This window comes from Neovison vison, unplaced genomic scaffold (genome assembly GCF_020171115.1).
Source record: "Neovison vison isolate M4711 unplaced genomic scaffold, ASM_NN_V1 Scaffold_122, whole genome shotgun sequence".
Taxonomy (NCBI): Eukaryota; Metazoa; Chordata; class Mammalia; order Carnivora; family Mustelidae; genus Neogale; species Neogale vison.
The window spans coordinates 1-21,455 of NW_025334911.1; the positions used below are offsets into that span (position 1 = coordinate 1).

The following is a 21,455-nucleotide window of genomic DNA, read 5'->3' on the forward strand; positions in this document are numbered from 1 at the left end:
GGTGTGGGGTGTGGCGTGGGGCCGGGGGCGGGGCGGGGGCCTCTCTTGGGCCGGTGTGCGGCGCCTCCGGTCTTTCTCGGAGCGAGACAGCCCCGCGCTTGCCGTGGCTGCTCCCGGGAGACGCAGGGTGGAGCCGAGTGCCCAAGGCGCCGGGAGCCCACGAGGGTCGGCCATCTGGCGTCCTGGGCACCTCGGCCCGGGCGCGGGGCCCCAGGGGCGAAGGGGAGGTGGTCGGTGAGAAGGAAGGGAATGCCCTTCCGGCCTGAGCGGAGCCCAGGCCCGGTGGAGAGAAGGGGCAGGGTGGGCCCAGGTCGCGGGGGCGCCGGGAGGGGGGGGGGCGGTGGGGCGGGCTGCCGGTGGGCTTTGGAGCTGGGGGCAGCCCGAGGGCCTCGCTAGGGGATCCAGGGCCCAGGGCCCGGGCCCGGGCGCACAGGCCCGAGGAGAGGTTGCCCGAGCCCGGGGTCGAGGCCCGCTCCTGCCTCCTGTCCCCCACAACCCCGGCCCCGGCCCGCCCCTCCCCGCCCTCCTCCCACAGCCCGTCGGCCCCCACCCCCTCCCCGCGTCCATGGCCGTGGTCCTCACCCCGGTCCCCCTTTCCCTGCCTCTGGCCCCCGAGCCCCCTCCAACACTGCCTCTCCCTGCCAGCAGCCCCCCAAGGTCGGCTGAGGCGCGGCTGGGCCTCGTGGCGTGGAGGCGGAAAGGCTGGGTTGTGGCCGGCCGCCCGTGCAGCGGGCCGCCCTTTTGGGGCCAGGGGCCCGCGATGCTGGGGCTGGGGTGGCCAGGGGTCGGGGGGGTCAGGGGCCCGAGGTGACCGGGCTCAGGGGCTGCGGCGTTCAGGGACTGCTGGGAGGCCGCCGCGTTGGCGGCCAAGCGAGTGGGAGGGAGGCCGAAGGGGGAGAGAAAAGAGGAAGGCCAAACAAGACAAGCGTTTGGGGGCGAAAGAAAAAGCCTACAGCACCCGGTATTCCCAGGCGGTCTCCCATCCAAGTACTAACCAGGCCCGACCCTGCTTAGCTTCCGAGATCAGACGAGATCGGGCGCGTTCAGGGTGGTATGGCCGTAGACGCCTGCCGCCGCAGCTGGCCGCCCCAAGAGCCTGCTGCGCGCTTCGCGGGCCCCGGCGCGCGCCGCGGCTCACCCCTCCGCCTCTCCTTGTCCTGGCGCCTGCCTCCCCGCCCGCCCGCCCGCCCAGGGGCCCAGACGCCTGCGGGCCCCGGGGCCTCGCCAAAGTCCCTCCGGGCACTCTCCCATCCCGGGACTCCCCAGCCCCTCCGCCCCGTGCCTCTGCAGGTGGCAAGGGGCTGTGTCCTCGGGCCCGCGCGCGGTGAGCACAGCGCCCCCCAGCGCCCACCCAGCGCCCTAGGCCTGGCCCAGCTGGCCACCTGGCCTTCCCTCCTCTCCTCTCCTCTCCTCTGCTCTCCTCTCCTCTCCTCTCCTCTGCTCTCTTATGCTCTCCTCTCCTCTGCTCTCCTCTGCTCTCCTCTACTCTCCTCCAGTCAGCTCTGCTCGGCTCGGCTCGGCTCGGCTCGGCTCGGCTCGGCTCGGCTCGGCACGGCTTGGACGGGTTCGGTTCTCCCCTCCTCTGCACCCCGCCTCGCTCCCAGCCCACCCGAGGCCACGAGGACACGGGCGATGCCACACACCAGCCCAGAAGCGGCAGCCCCGCCCCGTGACCCTTCCTCCGCGCGCTTCCCCTCGCCACCCACCCGCAACAGGCCCTGACCAGAGACACGATAGGCCGGCTCACCTACACGGACACAGGGATACCCACGGAGACACAGGGACAGACACAGACTGAGGGATGTCTGCACAGACGGCCAGAACGCAGAGCCCCAGAGACAGACTCTCCAACCCGCAGTCCCCCCCACCCCCCCAGACCCTCCACACCCCCAGCTCCCAGGACAGACGCGGTGACCCTGACCGGCATGGGGACAGGGACCGGGTCGGAGACACGGGTGCACGCAACGCTCACACACCCACTCACACGCACAGGAACACACACACGCACGCACACACCCGCGCACACACGCACTCGGACAAGACACCACCCACCCAGGAGGCTGCGGTGGCCTGGCACCTGTCCCGGGAGGGAGGGCCGGCGTGCGTGGGCAGGGCTTTGGCCTAGGTGGCGGCGCCCTGGAGCTGCCGGAGGAGCCCGGGGAGCCCGAGGACCTGCCGGTGAGGTGTCAGCAGTCCCGTTCGGCTCCCTTTCCTGCCCAGCACCCGGTCTGGCCTGGGGGCCTGCCAGGGATTCTTTCATGGGTCTAGTCTTCTGGTGTGGGGTATGGGGTGTGGGGTGTGGGGTGTGGGGTGTGGCGTGGGGCCGGGGGCGGGGCGGGGGCCTCTCTTGGGCCGGTGTGCGGCGCCTCCGGTCTTTCTCGGAGCGAGACAGCCCCGCGCTTGCCGTGGCTGCTCCCGGGAGACGCAGGGTGGAGCCGAGTGCCCAAGGCGCCGGGAGCCCACGAGGGTCGGCCATCTGGCGTCCTGGGCACCTCGGCCCGGGCGCGGGGCCCCAGGGGCGAAGGGGAGGTGGTCGGTGAGAAGGAAGGGAATGCCCTTCCGGCCTGAGCGGAGCCCAGGCCCGGTGGAGAGAAGGGGCAGGGTGGGCCCAGGTCGCGGGGGCGCCGGGAGGGGTGGGGCGGTGGGGCGGGCTGCCGGTGGGCTTTGGAGCTGGGGGCAGCCCGAGGGCCTCGCTAGGGGATCCAGGGCCCAGGGCCCGGGCCCGGGCGCACAGGCCCGAGGAGAGGTTGCCCGAGCCCGGGGTCGAGGCCCGCTCCTGCCTCCTGTCCCCCACAACCCCGGCCCCGGCCCGCCCCTCCCCGCCCTCCTCCCACAGCCCGTCGGCCCCCACCCCCTCCCCGCGTCCATGGCCGTGGTCCTCACCCCGGTCCCCCTTTCCCTGCCTCTGGCCCCCGAGCCCCCTCCAACACTGCCTCTCCCTGCCAGCAGCCCCCCAAGGTCGGCTGAGGCGCGGCTGGGCCTCGTGGCGTGGAGGCGGAAAGGCTGGGTTGTGGCCGGCCGCCCGTGCAGCGGGCCGCCCTTTTGGGGCCAGGGGGCCCGCGATGCTGGGGCTGGGGTGGCCAGGGGTCGGGGGGGTCAGGGGCCCGAGGTGACCGGGCTCAGGGGCTGCGGCGTTCAGGGACTGCTGGGAGGCCGCCGCGTTGGCGGCCAAGCGAGTGGGAGGGAGGCCGAAGGGGGAGAGAAAAGAGGAAGGCCAAACAAGACAAGCGTTTGGGGGCGAAAGAAAAAGCCTACAGCACCCGGTATTCCCAGGCGGTCTCCCATCCAAGTACTAACCAGGCCCGACCCTGCTTAGCTTCCGAGATCAGACGAGATCGGGCGCGTTCAGGGTGGTATGGCCGTAGACGCCTGCCGCCGCAGCTGGCCGCCCCAAGAGCCTGCTGCGCGCTTCGCGGGCCCCGGCGCGCGCCGCGGCTCACCCCTCCGCCTCTCCTTGTCCTGGCGCCTGCCTCCCCGCCCGCCCGCCCGCCCAGGGGCCCAGACGCCTGCGGGCCCCGGGGCCTCGCCAAAGTCCCTCCGGGCACTCTCCCATCCCGGGACTCCCCAGCCCCTCCGCCCCGTGCCTCTGCAGGTGGCAAGGGGCTGTGTCCTCGGGCCCGCGCGCGGTGAGCACAGCGCCCCCCAGCGCCCACCCAGCGCCCTAGGCCTGGCCCAGCTGGCCACCTGGCCTTCCCTCCTCTCCTCTCCTCTCCTCTGCTCTCCTCTCCTCTCCTCTCCTCTGCTCTCTTATGCTCTCCTCTCCTCTGCTCTCCTCTGCTCTCCTCTACTCTCCTCCAGTCAGCTCTGCTCGGCTCGGCTCGGCTCGGCTCGGCTCGGCTCGGCTCGGCTCGGCACGGCTTGGACGGGTTCGGTTCTCCCCTCCTCTGCACCCCGCCTCGCTCCCAGCCCACCCGAGGCCACGAGGACACGGGCGATGCCACACACCAGCCCAGAAGCGGCAGCCCCGCCCCGTGACCCTTCCTCCGCGCGCTTCCCCTCGCCACCCACCCGCAACAGGCCCTGACCAGAGACACGATAGGCCGGCTCACCTACACGGACACAGGGATACCCACGGAGACACAGGGACAGACACAGACTGAGGGATGTCTGCACAGACGGCCAGAACGCAGAGCCCCAGAGACAGACTCTCCAACCCGCAGTCCCCCCCACCCCCCCAGACCCTCCACACCCCCAGCTCCCAGGACAGACGCGGTGACCCTGACCGGCATGGGGACAGGGACCGGGTCGGAGACACGGGTGCACGCAACGCTCACACACCCACTCACACGCACAGGAACACACACACGCACGCACACACCCGCGCACACACGCACTCGGACAAGACACCACCCACCCAGGAGGCTGCGGTGGCCTGGCACCTGTCCCGGGAGGGAGGGCCGGCGTGCGTGGGCAGGGCTTTGGCCTAGGTGGCGGCGCCCTGGAGCTGCCGGAGGAGCCCGGGGAGCCCGAGGACCTGCCGGTGAGGTGTCAGCAGTCCCGTTCGGCTCCCTTTCCTGCCCAGCACCCGGTCTGGCCTGGGGGCCTGCCAGGGATTCTTTCATGGGTCTAGTCTTCTGGTGTGGGGTATGGGGTGTGGGGTGTGGGGTGTGGGGTGTGGCGTGGGGCCGGGGGCGGGGCGGGGGCCTCTCTTGGCCCGGTGTGCGGCGCCTCCGGTCTTTCTCGGAGCGAGACAGCCCCGCGCTTGCCGTGGCTGCTCCCGGGAGACGCAGGGTGGAGCCGAGTGCCCAAGGCGCCGGGAGCCCACGAGGGTCGGCCATCTGGCGTCCTGGGCACCTCGGCCCGGGCGCGGGGCCCCAGGGGCGAAGGGGAGGTGGTCGGTGAGAAGGAAGGGAATGCCCTTCCGGCCTGAGCGGAGCCCAGGCCCGGTGGAGAGAAGGGGCAGGGTGGGCCCAGGTCGCGGGGGCGCCGGGAGGGGTGGGGCGGGTGGGGCGGGCTGCCGGTGGGCTTTGGAGCTGGGGGCAGCCCGAGGGCCTCGCTAGGGGATCCAGGGCCCAGGGCCCGGGCCCGGGCGCACAGGCCCGAGGAGAGGTTGCCCGAGCCCGGGGTCGAGGCCCGCTCCTGCCTCCTGTCCCCCACAACCCCGGCCCCGGCCCGCCCCTCCCCGCCCTCCTCCCACAGCCCGTCGGCCCCCCCCCCCCCCCCCGCGTCCATGGCCGTGGTCCTCACCCCGGTCCCCCTTTCCCTGCCTCTGGCCCCCGAGCCCCCTCCAACACTGCCTCTCCCTGCCAGCAGCCCCCCAAGGTCGGCTGAGGCGCGGCTGGGCCTCGTGGCGTGGAGGCGGAAAGGCTGGGTTGTGGCCGGCCGCCCGTGCAGCGGGCCGCCCTTTTGGGGCCAGGGGCCCGCGATGCTGGGGCTGGGGTGGCCAGGGGTCGGGGGGGTCAGGGGCCCGAGGTGACCGGGCTCAGGGGCTGCGGCGTTCAGGGACTGCTGGGAGGCCGCCGCGTTGGCGGCCAAGCGAGTGGGAGGGAGGCCGAAGGGGGAGAGAAAAGAGGAAGGCCAAACAAGACAAGCGTTTGGGGGCGAAAGAAAAAGCCTACAGCACCCGGTATTCCCAGGCGGTCTCCCATCCAAGTACTAACCAGGCCCGACCCTGCTTAGCTTCCGAGATCAGACGAGATCGGGCGCGTTCAGGGTGGTATGGCCGTAGACGCCTGCCGCCGCAGCTGGCCGCCCCAAGAGCCTGCTGCGCGCTTCGCGGGCCCCGGCGCGCGCCGCGGCTCACCCCTCCGCCTCTCCTTGTCCTGGCGCCTGCCTCCCCGCCCGCCCGCCCGCCCAGGGGCCCAGACGCCTGCGGGCCCCGGGGCCTCGCCAAAGTCCCTCCGGGCACTCTCCCATCCCGGGACTCCCCAGCCCCTCCGCCCCGTGCCTCTGCAGGTGGCAAGGGGCTGTGTCCTCGGGCCCGCGCGCGGTGAGCACAGCGCCCCCCAGCGCCCACCCAGCGCCCTAGGCCTGGCCCAGCTGGCCACCTGGCCTTCCCTCCTCTCCTCTCCTCTCCTCTGCTCTCCTCTCCTCTCCTCTCCTCTGCTCTCCTCTGCTCTCCTCTACTCTCCTCCAGTCAGCTCTGCTCGGCTCGGCTCGGCTCGGCTCGGCTCGGCTCGGCTCGGCTCGGCTCGGCACGGCTTGGACGGGTTCGGTTCTCCCCTCCTCTGCACCCCGCCTCGCTCCCAGCCCACCCGAGGCCACGAGGACACGGGCGATGCCACACACCAGCCCAGAAGCGGCAGCCCCGCCCCGTGACCCTTCCTCCGCGCGCTTCCCCTCGCCACCCACCCGCAACAGGCCCTGACCAGAGACACGATAGGCCGGCTCACCTACACGGACACAGGGATACCCACGGAGACACAGGGACAGACACAGACTGAGGGATGTCTGCACAGACGGCCAGAACGCAGAGCCCCAGAGACAGACTCTCCAACCCGCAGTCCCCCCCACCCCCCCAGACCCTCCACACCCCCAGCTCCCAGGACAGACGCGGTGACCCTGACCGGCATGGGGACAGGGACCGGGTCGGAGACACGGGTGCACGCAACGCTCACACACCCACTCACACGCACAGGAACACACACACGCACGCACACACCCGCGCACACACGCACTCGGACAAGACACCACCCACCCAGGAGGCTGCGGTGGCCTGGCACCTGTCCCGGGAGGGAGGGCCGGCGTGCGTGGGCAGGGCTTTGGCCTAGGTGGCGGCGCCCTGGAGCTGCCGGAGGAGCCCGGGGAGCCCGAGGACCTGCCGGTGAGGTGTCAGCAGTCCCGTTCGGCTCCCTTTCCTGCCCAGCACCCGGTCTGGCCTGGGGGCCTGCCAGGGATTCTTTCATGGGTCTAGTCTTCTGGTGTGGGGTATGGGGTGTGGGGTGTGGGGTGTGGGGTGTGGCGTGGGGCCGGGGGCGGGGCGGGGGCCTCTCTTGGGCCGGTGTGCGGCGCCTCCGGTCTTTCTCGGAGCGAGACAGCCCCGCGCTTGCCGTGGCTGCTCCCGGGAGACGCAGGGTGGAGCCGAGTGCCCAAGGCGCCGGGAGCCCACGAGGGTCGGCCATCTGGCGTCCTGGGCACCTCGGCCCGGGCGCGGGGCCCCAGGGGCGAAGGGGAGGTGGTCGGTGAGAAGGAAGGGAATGCCCTTCCGGCCTGAGCGGAGCCCAGGCCCGGTGGAGAGAAGGGGCAGGGTGGGCCCAGGTCGCGGGGGCGCCGGGAGGGGTGGGGCGGTGGGGCGGGCTGCCGGTGGGCTTTGGAGCTGGGGGCAGCCCGAGGGCCTCGCTAGGGGATCCAGGGCCCAGGGCCCGGGCCCGGGCCCGGGCGCACAGGCCCGAGGAGAGGTTGCCCGAGCCCGGGGTCGAGGCCCGCTCCTGCCTCCTGTCCCCCACAACCCCGGCCCCGGCCCGCCCCTCCCCGCCCTCCTCCCACAGCCCGTCGGCCCCCACCCCCCCCCCCGCGTCCATGGCCGTGGTCCTCACCCCGGTCCCCCTTTCCCTGCCTCTGGCCCCCGAGCCCCCTCCAACACTGCCTCTCCCTGCCAGCAGCCCCCCAAGGTCGGCTGAGGCGCGGCTGGGCCTCGTGGCGTGGAGGCGGAAAGGCTGGGTTGTGGCCGGCCGCCCGTGCAGCGGGCCGCCCTTTTGGGGCCAGGGGCCCGCGATGCTGGGGCTGGGGTGGCCAGGGGTCGGGGGGTCAGGGGCCCGAGGTGACCGGGCTCAGGGGCTGCGGCGTTCAGGGACTGCTGGGAGGCCGCCGCGTTGGCGGCCAAGCGAGTGGGAGGGAGGCCGAAGGGGGAGAGAAAAGAGGAAGGCCAAACAAGACAAGCGTTTGGGGGCGAAAGAAAAAGCCTACAGCACCCGGTATTCCCAGGCGGTCTCCCATCCAAGTACTAACCAGGCCCGACCCTGCTTAGCTTCCGAGATCAGACGAGATCGGGCGCGTTCAGGGTGGTATGGCCGTAGACGCCTGCCGCCGCAGCTGGCCGCCCCAAGAGCCTGCTGCGCGCTTCGCGGGCCCCGGCGCGCGCCGCGGCTCACCCCTCCGCCTGTCCTTGTCCTGGCGCCTGCCTCCCCGCCCGCCCGCCCGCCCAGGGGCCCAGACGCCTGCGGGCCCCGGGGCCTCGCCAAAGTCCCTCCGGGCACTCTCCCATCCCGGGACTCCCCAGCCCCTCCGCCCCGTGCCTCTGCAGGTGGCAAGGGGCTGTGTCCTCGGGCCCGCGCGCGGTGAGCACAGCGCCCCCCAGCGCCCACCCAGCGCCCTAGGCCTGGCCCAGCTGGCCACCTGGCCTTCCCTCCTCTCCTCTCCTCTCCTCTGCTCTCCTCTCCTCTCCTCTCCTCTGCTCTCTTATGCTCTCCTCTGCTCTCCTCTGCTCTCCTCTGCTCTCCTCTGCTCTCCTCTACTCTCCTCCAGTCAGCTCTGCTCGGCTCGGCTCGGCTCGGCTCGGCTGGGCTCGGCTCGGCTCGGCACGGCTTGGACGGGTTCGGTTCTCCCCTCCTCTGCACCCCGCCTCGCTCCCAGCCCACCCGAGGCCACGAGGACACGGGCGATGCCACACACCAGCCCAGAAGCGGCAGCCCCGCCCCGTGACCCTTCCTCCGCGCGCTTCCCCTCGCCACCCACCCGCAACAGGCCCTGACCAGAGACACGATAGGCCGGCTCACCTACACGGACACAGGGATACCCACGGAGACACAGGGACAGACACAGACTGAGGGATGTCTGCACAGACGGCCAGAACGCAGAGCCCCAGAGACAGACTCTCCAACCCGCAGTCCCCCCCACCCCCCCAGACCCTCCACACCCCCAGCTCCCAGGACAGACGCGGTGACCCTGACCGGCATGGGGACAGGGACCGGGTCGGAGACACGGGTGCACGCAACGCTCACACACCCACTCACACGCACAGGAACACACACACGCACGCACACACCCGCGCACACACGCACTCGGACAAGACACCACCCACCCAGGAGGCTGCGGTGGCCTGGCACCTGTCCCGGGAGGGAGGGCCGGCGTGCGTGGGCAGGGCTTTGGCCTAGGTGGCGGCGCCCTGGAGCTGCCGGAGGAGCCCGGGGAGCCCGAGGACCTGCCGGTGAGGTGTCAGCAGTCCCGTTCGGCTCCCTTTCCTGCCCAGCACCCGGTCTGGCCTGGGGGCCTGCCAGGGATTCTTTCATGGGTCTAGTCTTCTGGTGTGGGGTATGGGGTGTGGGGTGTGGGGTGTGGGGTGTGGCGTGGGGCCGGGGGCGGGGCGGGGGCCTCTCTTGGCCCGGTGTGCGGCGCCTCCGGTCTTTCTCGGAGCGAGACAGCCCCGCGCTTGCCGTGGCTGCTCCCGGGAGACGCAGGGTGGAGCCGAGTGCCCAAGGCGCCGGGAGCCCACGAGGGTCGGCCATCTGGCGTCCTGGGCACCTCGGCCCGGGCGCGGGGCCCCAGGGGCGAAGGGGAGGTGGTCGGTGAGAAGGAAGGGAATGCCCTTCCGGCCTGAGCGGAGCCCAGGCCCGGTGGAGAGAAGGGGCAGGGTGGGCCCAGGTCGCGGGGGCGCCGGGAGGGGTGGGGCGGTGGGGCGGGCTGCCGGTGGGCTTTGGAGCTGGGGGCAGCCCGAGGGCCTCGCTAGGGGATCCAGGGCCCAGGGCCCGGGCCCGGGCGCACAGGCCCGAGGAGAGGTTGCCCGAGCCCGGGGTCGAGGCCCGCTCCTGCCTCCTGTCCCCCACAACCCCGGCCCCGGCCCGCCCCTCCCCGCCCTCCTCCCACAGCCCGTCGGCCCCCACCCCCTCCCCGCGTCCATGGCCGTGGTCCTCACCCCGGTCCCCCTTTCCCTGCCTCTGGCCCCCGAGCCCCCTCCAACACTGCCTCTCCCTGCCAGCAGCCCCCCAAGGTCGGCTGAGGCGCGGCTGGGCCTCGTGGCGTGGAGGCGGAAAGGCTGGGTTGTGGCCGGCCGCCCGTGCAGCGGGCCGCCCTTTTGGGGCCAGGGGCCCGCGATGCTGGGGCTGGGGTGGCCAGGGGTCGGGGGGGTCAGGGGCCCGAGGTGACCGGGCTCAGGGGCTGCGGCGTTCAGGGACTGCTGGGAGGCCGCCGCGTTGGCGGCCAAGCGAGTGGGAGGGAGGCCGAAGGGGGAGAGAAAAGAGGAAGGCCAAACAAGACAAGCGTTTGGGGGCGAAAGAAAAAGCCTACAGCACCCGGTATTCCCAGGCGGTCTCCCATCCAAGTACTAACCAGGCCCGACCCTGCTTAGCTTCCGAGATCAGACGAGATCGGGCGCGTTCAGGGTGGTATGGCCGTAGACGCCTGCCGCCGCAGCTGGCCGCCCCAAGAGCCTGCTGCGCGCTTCGCGGGCCCCGGCGCGCGCCGCGGCTCACCCCTCCGCCTCTCCTTGTCCTGGCGCCTGCCTCCCCGCCCGCCCGCCCGCCCAGGGGCCCAGACGCCTGCGGGCCCCGGGGCCTCGCCAAAGTCCCTCCGGGCACTCTCCCATCCCGGGACTCCCCAGCCCCTCCGCCCCGTGCCTCTGCAGGTGGCAAGGGGCTGTGTCCTCGGGCCCGCGCGCGGTGAGCACAGCGCCCCCCAGCGCCCACCCAGCGCCCTAGGCCTGGCCCAGCTGGCCACCTGGCCTTCCCTCCTCTCCTCTCCTCTCCTCTGCTCTCCTCTCCTCTCCTCTCCTCTGCTCTCCTCTGCTCTCCTCTACTCTCCTCCAGTCAGCTCTGCTCGGCTCGGCTCGGCTCGGCTGGGCTCGGCTCGGCTCGGCACGGCTTGGACGGGTTCGGTTTTCCCCTCCTCTGCACCCCGCCTCGCTCCCAGCCCACCCGAGGCCACGAGGACACGGGCGATGCCACACACCAGCCCAGAAGCGGCAGCCCCGCCCCGTGACCCTTCCTCCGCGCGCTTCCCCTCGCCACCCACCCGCAACAGGCCCTGACCAGAGACACGATAGGCCGGCTCACCTACACGGACACAGGGATACCCACGGAGACACAGGGACAGACACAGACTGAGGGATGTCTGCACAGACGGCCAGAACGCAGAGCCCCAGAGACAGACTCTCCAACCCGCAGTCCCCCCCACCCCCCCAGACCCTCCACACCCCCAGCTCCCAGGACAGACGCGGTGACCCTGACCGGCATGGGGACAGGGACCGGGTCGGAGACACGGGTGCACGCAACGCTCACACACCCACTCACACGCACAGGAACACACACACGCACGCACACACCCGCGCACACACGCACTCGGACAAGACACCACCCACCCAGGAGGCTGCGGTGGCCTGGCACCTGTCCCGGGAGGGAGGGCCGGCGTGCGTGGGCAGGGCTTTGGCCTAGGTGGCGGCGCCCTGGAGCTGCCGGAGGAGCCCGGGGAGCCCGAGGACCTGCCGGTGAGGTGTCAGCAGTCCCGTTCGGCTCCCTTTCCTGCCCAGCACCCGGTCTGGCCTGGGGGCCTGCCAGGGATTCTTTCATGGGTCTAGTCTTCTGGTGTGGGGTATGGGGTGTGGGGTGTGGGGTGTGGGGTGTGGCGTGGGGCCGGGGGCGGGGCGGGGGCCTCTCTTGGGCCGGTGTGCGGCGCCTCCGGTCTTTCTCGGAGCGAGACAGCCCCGCGCTTGCCGTGGCTGCTCCCGGGAGACGCAGGGTGGAGCCGAGTGCCCAAGGCGCCGGGAGCCCACGAGGGTCGGCCATCTGGCGTCCTGGGCACCTCGGCCCGGGCGCGGGGCCCCAGGGGCGAAGGGGAGGTGGTCGGTGAGAAGGAAGGGAATGCCCTTCCGGCCTGAGCGGAGCCCAGGCCCGGTGGAGAGAAGGGGCAGGGTGGGCCCAGGTCGCGGGGGCGCCGGGGGGGGGGGGGGCGGTGGGGCGGGCTGCCGGTGGGCTTTGGAGCTGGGGGCAGCCCGAGGGCCTCGCTAGGGGATCCAGGGCCCAGGGCCCGGGCCCGGGCGCACAGGCCCGAGGAGAGGTTGCCCGAGCCCGGGGTCGAGGCCCGCTCCTGCCTCCTGTCCCCCACAACCCCGGCCCCGGCCCGCCCCTCCCCGCCCTCCTCCCACAGCCCGTCGGCCCCCACCCCCTCCCCGCGTCCATGGCCGTGGTCCTCACCCCCGGTCCCCCTTTCCCTGCCTCTGGCCCCCGAGCCCCCTCCAACACTGCCTCTCCCTGCCAGCAGCCCCCCAAGGTCGGCTGAGGCGCGGCTGGGCCTCGTGGCGTGGAGGCGGAAAGGCTGGGTTGTGGCCGGCCGCCCGTGCAGCGGGCCGCCCTTTTGGGGCCAGGGGCCCGCGATGCTGGGGCTGGGGTGGCCAGGGGTCGGGGGGTCAGGGGCCCGAGGTGACCGGGCTCAGGGGCTGCGGCGTTCAGGGACTGCTGGGAGGCCGCCGCGTTGGCGGCCAAGCGAGTGGGAGGGAGGCCGAAGGGGGAGAGAAAAGAGGAAGGCCAAACAAGACAAGCGTTTGGGGGCGAAAGAAAAAGCCTACAGCACCCGGTATTCCCAGGCGGTCTCCCATCCAAGTACTAACCAGGCCCGACCCTGCTTAGCTTCCGAGATCAGACGAGATCGGGCGCGTTCAGGGTGGTATGGCCGTAGACGCCTGCCGCCGCAGCTGGCCGCCCCAAGAGCCTGCTGCGCGCTTCGCGGGCCCCGGCGCGCGCCGCGGCTCACCCCTCCGCCTCTCCTTGTCCTGGCGCCTGCCTCCCCGCCCGCCCGCCCGCCCAGGGGCCCAGACGCCTGCGGGCCCCGGGGCCTCGCCAAAGTCCCTCCGGGCACTCTCCCATCCCGGGACTCCCCAGCCCCTCCGCCCCGTGCCTCTGCAGGTGGCAAGGGGCTGTGTCCTCGGGCCCGCGCGCGGTGAGCACAGCGCCCCCCAGCGCCCACCCAGCGCCCTAGGCCTGGCCCAGCTGGCCACCTGGCCTTCCCTCCTCTCCTCTCCTCTCCTCTGCTCTCCTCTCCTCTCCTCTCCTCTGCTCTCCTCTGCTCTCCTCTACTCTCCTCCAGTCAGCTCTGCTCGGCTCGGCTCGGCTCGGCTCGGCTCGGCTCGGCTCGGCACGGCTTGGACGGGTTCGGTTTTCCCCTCCTCTGCACCCCGCCTCGCTCCCAGCCCACCCGAGGCCACGAGGACACGGGCGATGCCACACACCAGCCCAGAAGCGGCAGCCCCGCCCCGTGACCCTTCCTCCGCGCGCTTCCCCTCGCCACCCACCCGCAACAGGCCCTGACCAGAGACACGATAGGCCGGCTCACCTACACGGACACAGGGATACCCACGGAGACACAGGGACAGACACAGACTGAGGGATGTCTGCACAGACGGCCAGAACGCAGAGCCCCAGAGACAGACTCTCCAACCCGCAGTCCCCCCCACCCCCCCAGACCCTCCACACCCCCAGCTCCCAGGACAGACGCGGTGACCCTGACCGGCATGGGGACAGGGACCGGGTCGGAGACACGGGTGCACGCAACGCTCACACACCCACTCACACGCACAGGAACACACACACGCACGCACACACCCGCGCACACACGCACTCGGACAAGACACCACCCACCCAGGAGGCTGCGGTGGCCTGGCACCTGTCCCGGGAGGGAGGGCCGGCGTGCGTGGGCAGGGCTTTGGCCTAGGTGGCGGCGCCCTGGAGCTGCCGGAGGAGCCCGGGGAGCCCGAGGACCTGCCGGTGAGGTGTCAGCAGTCCCGTTCGGCTCCCTTTCCTGCCCAGCACCCGGTCTGGCCTGGGGGCCTGCCAGGGATTCTTTCATGGGTCTAGTCTTCTGGTGTGGGGTATGGGGTGTGGGGTGTGGGGTGTGGGGTGTGGCGTGGGGCCGGGGGCGGGGCGGGGGCCTCTCTTGGGCCGGTGTGCGGCGCCTCCGGTCTTTCTCGGAGCGAGACAGCCCCGCGCTTGCCGTGGCTGCTCCCGGGAGACGCAGGGTGGAGCCGAGTGCCCAAGGCGCCGGGAGCCCACGAGGGTCGGCCATCTGGCGTCCTGGGCACCTCGGCCCGGGCGCGGGGCCCCAGGGGCGAAGGGGAGGTGGTCGGTGAGAAGGAAGGGAATGCCCTTCCGGCCTGAGCGGAGCCCAGGCCCGGTGGAGAGAAGGGGCAGGGTGGGCCCAGGTCGCGGGGGCGCCGGGAGGGGTGGGGCGGTGGGGCGGGCTGCCGGTGGGCTTTGGAGCTGGGGGCAGCCCGAGGGCCTCGCTAGGGGATCCAGGGCCCAGGGCCCGGGCCCGGGCGCACAGGCCCGAGGAGAGGTTGCCCGAGCCCGGGGTCGAGGCCCGCTCCTGCCTCCTGTCCCCCACAACCCCGGCCCCGGCCCGCCCCTCCCCGCCCTCCTCCCACAGCCCGTCGGCCCCCACCCCCTCCCCGCGTCCATGGCCGTGGTCCTCACCCCGGTCCCCCTTTCCCTGCCTCTGGCCCCCGAGCCCCCTCCAACACTGCCTCTCCCTGCCAGCAGCCCCCCAAGGTCGGCTGAGGCGCGGCTGGGCCTCGTGGCGTGGAGGCGGAAAGGCTGGGTTGTGGCCGGCCGCCCGTGCAGCGGGCCGCCCTTTTGGGGCCAGGGGCCCGCGATGCTGGGGCTGGGGTGGCCAGGGGTCGGGGGGTCAGGGGCCCGAGGTGACCGGGCTCAGGGGCTGCGGCGTTCAGGGACTGCTGGGAGGCCGCCGCGTTGGCGGCCAAGCGAGTGGGAGGGAGGCCGAAGGGGGAGAGAAAAGAGGAAGGCCAAACAAGACAAGCGTTTGGGGGCGAAAGAAAAAGCCTACAGCACCCGGTATTCCCAGGCGGTCTCCCATCCAAGTACTAACCAGGCCCGACCCTGCTTAGCTTCCGAGATCAGACGAGATCGGGCGCGTTCAGGGTGGTATGGCCGTAGACGCCTGCCGCCGCAGCTGGCCGCCCCAAGAGCCTGCTGCGCGCTTCGCGGGCCCCGGCGCGCGCCGCGGCTCACCCCTCCGCCTCTCCTTGTCCTGGCGCCTGCCTCCCCGCCCGCCCGCCCGCCCAGGGGCCCAGACGCCTGCGGGCCCCGGGGCCTCGCCAAAGTCCCTCCGGGCACTCTCCCATCCCGGGACTCCCCAGCCCCTCCGCCCCGTGCCTCTGCAGGTGGCAAGGGGCTGTGTCCTCGGGCCCGCGCGCGGTGAGCACAGCGCCCCCCAGCGCCCACCCAGCGCCCTAGGCCTGGCCCAGCTGGCCACCTGGCCTTCCCTCCTCTCCTCTCCTCTCCTCTGCTCTCCTCTCCTCTCCTCTCCTCTGCTCTCTTATGCTCTCCTCTGCTCTCCTCTGCTCTCCTCTGCTCTCCTCTGCTCTCCTCTACTCTCCTCCAGTCAGCTCTGCTCGGCTCGGCTCGGCTCGGCTCGGCTGGGCTCGGCTCGGCTCGGCACGGCTTGGACGGGTTCGGTTCTCCCCTCCTCTGCACCCCGCCTCGCTCCCAGCCCACCCGAGGCCACGAGGACACGGGCGATGCCACACACCAGCCCAGAAGCGGCAGCCCCGCCCCGTGACCCTTCCTCCGCGCGCTTCCCCTCGCCACCCACCCGCAACAGGCCCTGACCAGAGACACGATAGGCCGGCTCACCTACACGGACACAGGGATACCCACGGAGACACAGGGACAGACACAGACTGAGGGATGTCTGCACAGACGGCCAGAACGCAGAGCCCCAGAGACAGACTCTCCAACCCGCAGTCCCCCCCACCCCCCCAGACCCTCCACACCCCCAGCTCCCAGGACAGACGCGGTGACCCTGACCGGCATGGGGACAGGGACCGGGTCGGAGACACGGGTGCACGCAACGCTCACACACCCACTCACACGCACAGGAACACACACACGCACGCACACACCCGCGCACACACGCACTCGGACAAGACACCACCCACCCAGGAGGCTGCGGTGGCCTGGCACCTGTCCCGGGAGGGAGGGCCGGCGTGCGTGGGCAGGGCTTTGGCCTAGGTGGCGGCGCCCTGGAGCTGCCGGAGGAGCCCGGGGAGCCCGAGGACCTGCCGGTGAGGTGTCAGCAGTCCCGTTCGGCTCCCTTTCCTGCCCAGCACCCGGTCTGGCCTGGGGGCCTGCCAGGGATTCTTTCATGGGTCTAGTCTTCTGGTGTGGGGTATGGGGTGTGGGGTGTGGGGTGTGGGGTGTGGCGTGGGGCCGGGGGCGGGGCGGGGGCCTCTCTTGGCCCGGTGTGCGGCGCCTCCGGTCTTTCTCGGAGCGAGACAGCCCCGCGCTTGCCGTGGCTGCTCCCGGGAGACGCAGGGTGGAGCCGAGTGCCCAAGGCGCCGGGAGCCCACGAGGGTCGGCCATCTGGCGTCCTGGGCACCTCGGCCCGGGCGCGGGGCCCCAGGGGCGAAGGGGAGGTGGTCGGTGAGAAGGAAGGGAATGCCCTTCCGGCCTGAGCGGAGCCCAGGCCCGGTGGAGAGAAGGGGCAGGGTGGGCCCAGGTCGCGGGGGCGCCGGGAGGGGTGGGGCGGTGGGGCGGGCTGCCGGTGGGCTTTGGAGCTGGGGGCAGCCCGAGGGCCTCGCTAGGGGATCCAGGGCCCAGGGCCCGGGCCCGGGCGCACAGGCCCGAGGAGAGGTTGCCCGAGCCCGGGGTCGAGGCCCGCTCCTGCCTCCTGTCCCCCACAACCCCGGCCCCGGCCCGCCCCTCCCCGCCCTCCTCCCACAGCCCGTCGGCCCCCACCCCCTCCCCGCGTCCATGGCCGTGGTCCTCACCCCGGTCCCCCTTTCCCTGCCTCTGGCCCCCGAGCCCCCTCCAACACTGCCTCTCCCTGCCAGCAGCCCCCCAAGGTCGGCTGAGGCGCGGCTGGGCCTCGTGGCGTGGAGGCGGAAAGGCTGGGTTGTGGCCGGCCGCCCGTGCAGCGGGCCGCCCTTTTGGGGCCAGGGGCCCGCGATGCTGGGGCTGGGGTGGCCAGGGGTCGGGGGGGTCAGGGGCCCGAGGTGACCGGGCTCAGGGGCTGCGGCGTTCAGGGACTGCTGGGAGGCCGCCGCGTTGGCGGCCAAGCGAGTGGGAGGGAGGCCGAAGGGGGAGAGAAAAGAGGAAGGCCAAACAAGACAAGCGTTTGGGGGCGAAAGAAAAAGCCTACAGCACCCGGTATTCCCAGGCGGTCTCCCATCCAAGTACTAACCAGGCCCGACCCTGCTTAGCTTCCGAGATCAGACGAGATCGGGCGCGTTCAGGGTGGTATGGCCGTAGACGCCTGCCGCCGCAGCTGGCCGCCCCAAGAGCCTGCTGCGCGCTTCGCGGGCCCCGGCGCGCGCCGCGGCTCACCCCTCCGCCTCTCCTTGTCCTGGCGCCTGCCTCCCCGCCCGCCCGCCCGCCCAGGGGCCCAGACGCCTGCGGGCCCCGGGGCCTCGCCAAAGTCCCTCCGGGCACTCTCCCATCCCGGGACTCCCCAGCCCCTCCGCCCCGTGCCTCTGCAGGTGGCAAGGGGCTGTGTCCTCGGGCCCGCGCGCGGTGAGCACAGCGCCCCCCAGCGCCCACCCAGCGCCCTAGGCCTGGCCCAGCTGGCCACCTGGCCTTCCCTCCTCTCCTCTCCTCTCCTCTGCTCTCCTCTCCTCTCCTCTCCTCTGCTCTCCTCTGCTCTCCTCTACTCTCCTCCAGTCAGCTCTGCTCGGCTCGGCTCGGCTCGGCTGGGCTCGGCTCGGCTCGGCACGGCTTGGACGGGTTCGGTTTTCCCCTCCTCTGCACCCCGCCTCGCTCCCAGCCCACCCGAGGCCACGAGGACACGGGCGATGCCACACACCAGCCCAGAAGCGGCAGCCCCGCCCCGTGACCCTTCCTCCGCGCGCTTCCCCTCGCCACCCACCCGCAACAGGCCCTGACCAGAGACACGATAGGCCGGCTCACCTACACGGACACAGGGATACCCACGGAGACACAGGGACAGACACAGACTGAGGGATGTCTGCACAGACGGCCAGAACGCAGAGCCCCAGAGACAGACTCTCCAACCCGCAGTCCCCCCCACCCCCCCAGACCCTCCACACCCCCAGCTCCCAGGACAGACGCGGTGACCCTGACCGGCATGGGGACAGGGACCGGGTCGGAGACACGGGTGCACGCAACGCTCACACACCCACTCACACGCACAGGAACACACACACGCACGCACACACCCGCGCACACACGCACTCGGACAAGACACCACCCACCCAGGAGGCTGCGGTGGCCTGGCACCTGTCCCGGGAGGGAGGGCCGGCGTGCGTGGGCAGGGCTTTGGCCTAGGTGGCGGCGCCCTGGAGCTGCCGGAGGAGCCCGGGGAGCCCGAGGACCTGCCGGTGAGGTGTCAGCAGTCCCGTTCGGCTCCCTTTCCTGCCCAGCACCCGGTCTGGCCTGGGGGCCTGCCAGGGATTCTTTCATGGGTCTAGTCTTCTGGTGTGGGGTATGGGGTGTGGGGTGTGGGGTGTGGGGTGTGGCGTGGGGCCGGGGGCGGGGCGGGGGCCTCTCTGGCCCGGTGTGCGGCGCCTCCGGTCTTTCTCGGAGCGAGACAGCCCCGCGCTTGCCGTGGCTGCTCCCGGGAGACGCAGGGTGGAGCCGAGTGCCCAAGGCGCCGGGAGCCCACGAGGGTCGGCCATCTGGCGTCCTGGGCACCTCGGCCCGGGCGCGGGGGCCCCAGGGGCGAAGGGGAGGTGGTCGGTGAGAAGGAAGGGAATGCCCTTCCGGCCTGAGCGGAGCCCAGGCCCGGTGGAGAGAAGGGGCAGGGTGGGCCCAGGTCGCGGGGGCGCCGGGAGGGGTGGGGCGGTGGGGCGGGCTGCCGGTGGGCTTTGGAGCTGGGGGCAGCCCGAGGGCCTCGCTAGGGGATCCAGGGCCCAGGGCCCGGGCCCGGGCGCACAGGCCCGAGGAGAGGTTGCCCGAGCCCGGGGTCGAGGCCCGCTCCTGCCTCCTGTCCCCCACAACCCCGGCCCCGGCCCGCCCCTCCCCGCCCTCCTCCCACAGCCCGTCGGCCCCCACCCCCTCCCCGCGTCCATGGCCGTGGTCCTCACCCCGGTCCCCCTTTCCCTGCCTCTGGCCCCCGAGCCCCCTCCAACACTGCCTCTCCCTGCCAGCAGCCCCCCAAGGTCGGCTGAGGCGCGGCTGGGCCTCGTGGCGTGGAGGCGGAAAGGCTGGGTTGTGGCCGGCCGCCCGTGCAGCGGGCCGCCCTTTTGGGGCCAGGGGCCCGCGATGCTGGGGCTGGGGTGGCCAGGGGTCGGGGGGTCAGGGGCCCGAGGTGACCGGGCTCAGGGGCTGCGGCGTTCAGGGACTGCTGGGAGGCCGCCGCGTTGGCGGCCAAGCGAGTGGGAGGGAGGCCGAAGGGGGAGAGAAAAGAGGAAGGCCAAACAAGACAAGCGTTTGGGGGCGAAAGAAAAAGCCTACAGCACCCGGTATTCCCAGGCGGTCTCCCATCCAAGTACTAACCAGGCCCGACCCTGCTTAGCTTCCGAGATCAGACGAGATCGGGCGCGTTCAGGGTGGTATGGCCGTAGACGCCTGCCGCCGCAGCTGGCCGCCCCAAGAGCCTGCTGCGCGCTTCGCGGGCCCCGGCGCGCGCCGCGGCTCACCCCTCCGCCTGTCCTTGTCCTGGCGCCTGCCTCCCCGCCCGCCCGCCCGCCCAGGGGCCCAGACGCCTGCGGGCCCCGGGGCCTCGCCAAAGTCCCTCCGGGCACTCTCCCATCCCGGGACTCCCCAGCCCCTCCGCCCCGTGCCTCTGCAGGTGGCAAGGGGCTGTGTCCTCGGGCCCGCGCGCGGTGAGCACAGCGCCCCCCAGCGCCCACCCAGCGCCCTAGGCCTGGCCCAGCTGGCCACCTGGCCTTCCCTCCTCTCCTCTCCTCTCCTCTGCTCTCCTCTCCTCTCCTCTCCTCTGCTCTCTTATGCTCTCCTCTCCTCTGCTCTCCTCTGCTCTCCTCTGCTCTCCTCTGCTCTCCTCTACTCTCCTCCAGTCAGCTCTGCTCGGCTCGGCTCGGCTCGGCTCGGCTCGGCTCGGCTCGGCTCGGCACGGCTTGGACGGGTTCGGTTCTCCCCTCCTCTGCACCCCGCCTCGCTCCCAGCCCACCCGAGGCCACGAGGACACGGGCGATGCCACACACCAGCCCAGAAGCGGCAGCCCCGCCCCGTGACCCTTCCTCCGCGCGCTTCCCCTCGCCACCCACCCGCAACAGGCCCTGACCAGAGACACGATAGGCCGGCTCACCTACACGGACACAGGGATACCCACGGAGACACAGGGACAGACACAGACTGAGGGATGTCTGCACAGACGGCCAGAACGCAGAGCCCCAGAGACAGACTCTCCAACCCGCAGTCCCCCCCACCCCCCCAGACCCTCCACACCCCCAGCTCCCAGGACAGACGCGGTGACCCTGACCGGCATGGGGACAGGGACCGGGTCGGAGACACGGGTGCACGCAACGCTCACACACCCACTCACACGCACAGGAACACACACACGCACGCACACACCCGCGCACACACGCACTCGGACAAGACACCACCCACCCAGGAGGCTGCGGTGGCCTGGCACCTGTCCCGGGAGGGAGGGCCGGCGTGCGTGGGCAGGGCTTTGGCCTAGGTGGCGGCGCCCTGGAGCTGCCGGAGGAGCCCGGGGAGCCCGAGGACCTGCCGGTGAGGTGTCAGCAGTCCCGTTCGGCTCCCTTTCCTGCCCAGCACCCGGTCTGGCCTGGGGGCCTGCCAGGGATTCTTTCATGGGTCTAGTCTTCTGGTGTGGGGTATGGGGTGTGGGGTGTGGGGTGTGGGGTGTGGCGTGGGGCCGGGGGCGGGGCGGGGGCCTCTCTTGGCCCGGTGTGCGGCGCCTCCGGTCTTTCTCGGAGCGAGACAGCCCCGCGCTTGCCGTGGCTGCTCCCGGGAGACGCAGGGTGGAGCCGAGTGCCCAAGGCGCCGGGAGCCCACGAGGGTCGGCCATCTGGCGTCCTGGGCACCTCGGCCCGGGCGCGGGGCCCCAGGGGCGAAGGGGAGGTGGTCGGTGAGAAGGAAGGGAATGCCCTTCCGGCCTGAGCGGAGCCCAGGCCCGGTGGAGAGAAGGGGCAGGGTGGGCCCAGGTCGCGGGGGCGCCGGGAGGGGTGGGGCGGTGGGGCGGGCTGCCGGTGGGCTTTGGAGCTGGGGGCAGCCCGAGGGCCTCGCTAGGGGATCCAGGGCCCAGGGCCCGGGCCCGGGCGCACAGGCCCGAGGAGAGGTTGCCCGAGCCCGGGGTCGAGGCCCGCTCCTGCCTCCTGTCCCCCACAACCCCGGCCCCGGCCCGCCCCTCCCCGCCCTCCTCCCACAGCCCGTCGGCCCCCACCCCCTCCCCGCGTCCATGGCCGTGGTCCTCACCCCGGTCCCCCTTTCCCTGCCTCTGGCCCCCGAGCCCCCTCCAACACTGCCTCTCCCTGCCAGCAGCCCCCCAAGGTCGGCTGAGGCGCGGCTGGGCCTCGTGGCGTGGAGGCGGAAAGGCTGGGTTGTGGCCGGCCGCCCGTGCAGCGGGCCGCCCTTTTGGGGCCAGGGGCCCGCGATGCTGGGGCTGGGGTGGCCAGGGGTCGGGGGGTCAGG

General features: G+C 72.7%; 9 non-coding genes across 9 annotated transcripts; all 9 read right to left on the minus strand.

The window, feature by feature from the left end:
- Positions 1-946: 946 nt before the first annotated feature.
- LOC122898050 lies at positions 947-1,065 on the minus strand. The gene has a single exon (XR_006382787.1). It is a non-coding gene; the product is annotated as a 5S ribosomal RNA (ribosomal RNA).
- A 2,183-nt stretch (positions 1,066-3,248) lies between these two features.
- LOC122898086 lies at positions 3,249-3,367 on the minus strand. Its single transcript, XR_006382822.1, has one exon. It is a non-coding gene; the product is annotated as a 5S ribosomal RNA (ribosomal RNA).
- Positions 3,368-5,551: 2,184 nt separating this feature from the next.
- Positions 5,552-5,670, minus strand: LOC122898099. Its single transcript, XR_006382834.1, has one exon. It is a non-coding gene; the product is annotated as a 5S ribosomal RNA (ribosomal RNA).
- Positions 5,671-7,838: 2,168 nt separating this feature from the next.
- Positions 7,839-7,957, minus strand: LOC122898111. The gene has a single exon (XR_006382845.1). It is a non-coding gene; the product is annotated as a 5S ribosomal RNA (ribosomal RNA).
- Positions 7,958-10,154: 2,197 nt separating this feature from the next.
- LOC122898123 lies at positions 10,155-10,273 on the minus strand. Its single transcript, XR_006382857.1, has one exon. It is a non-coding gene; the product is annotated as a 5S ribosomal RNA (ribosomal RNA).
- A 2,153-nt stretch (positions 10,274-12,426) lies between these two features.
- Positions 12,427-12,545, minus strand: LOC122898057. Its single transcript, XR_006382793.1, has one exon. It is a non-coding gene; the product is annotated as a 5S ribosomal RNA (ribosomal RNA).
- A 2,151-nt stretch (positions 12,546-14,696) lies between these two features.
- LOC122898069 lies at positions 14,697-14,815 on the minus strand. Its single transcript, XR_006382805.1, has one exon. It is a non-coding gene; the product is annotated as a 5S ribosomal RNA (ribosomal RNA).
- A 2,197-nt stretch (positions 14,816-17,012) lies between these two features.
- On the minus strand, positions 17,013-17,131 carry LOC122898078. Its single transcript, XR_006382814.1, has one exon. It is a non-coding gene; the product is annotated as a 5S ribosomal RNA (ribosomal RNA).
- A 2,151-nt stretch (positions 17,132-19,282) lies between these two features.
- On the minus strand, positions 19,283-19,401 carry LOC122898079. The gene has a single exon (XR_006382815.1). It is a non-coding gene; the product is annotated as a 5S ribosomal RNA (ribosomal RNA).
- Positions 19,402-21,455: the final 2,054 nt, after the last annotated feature.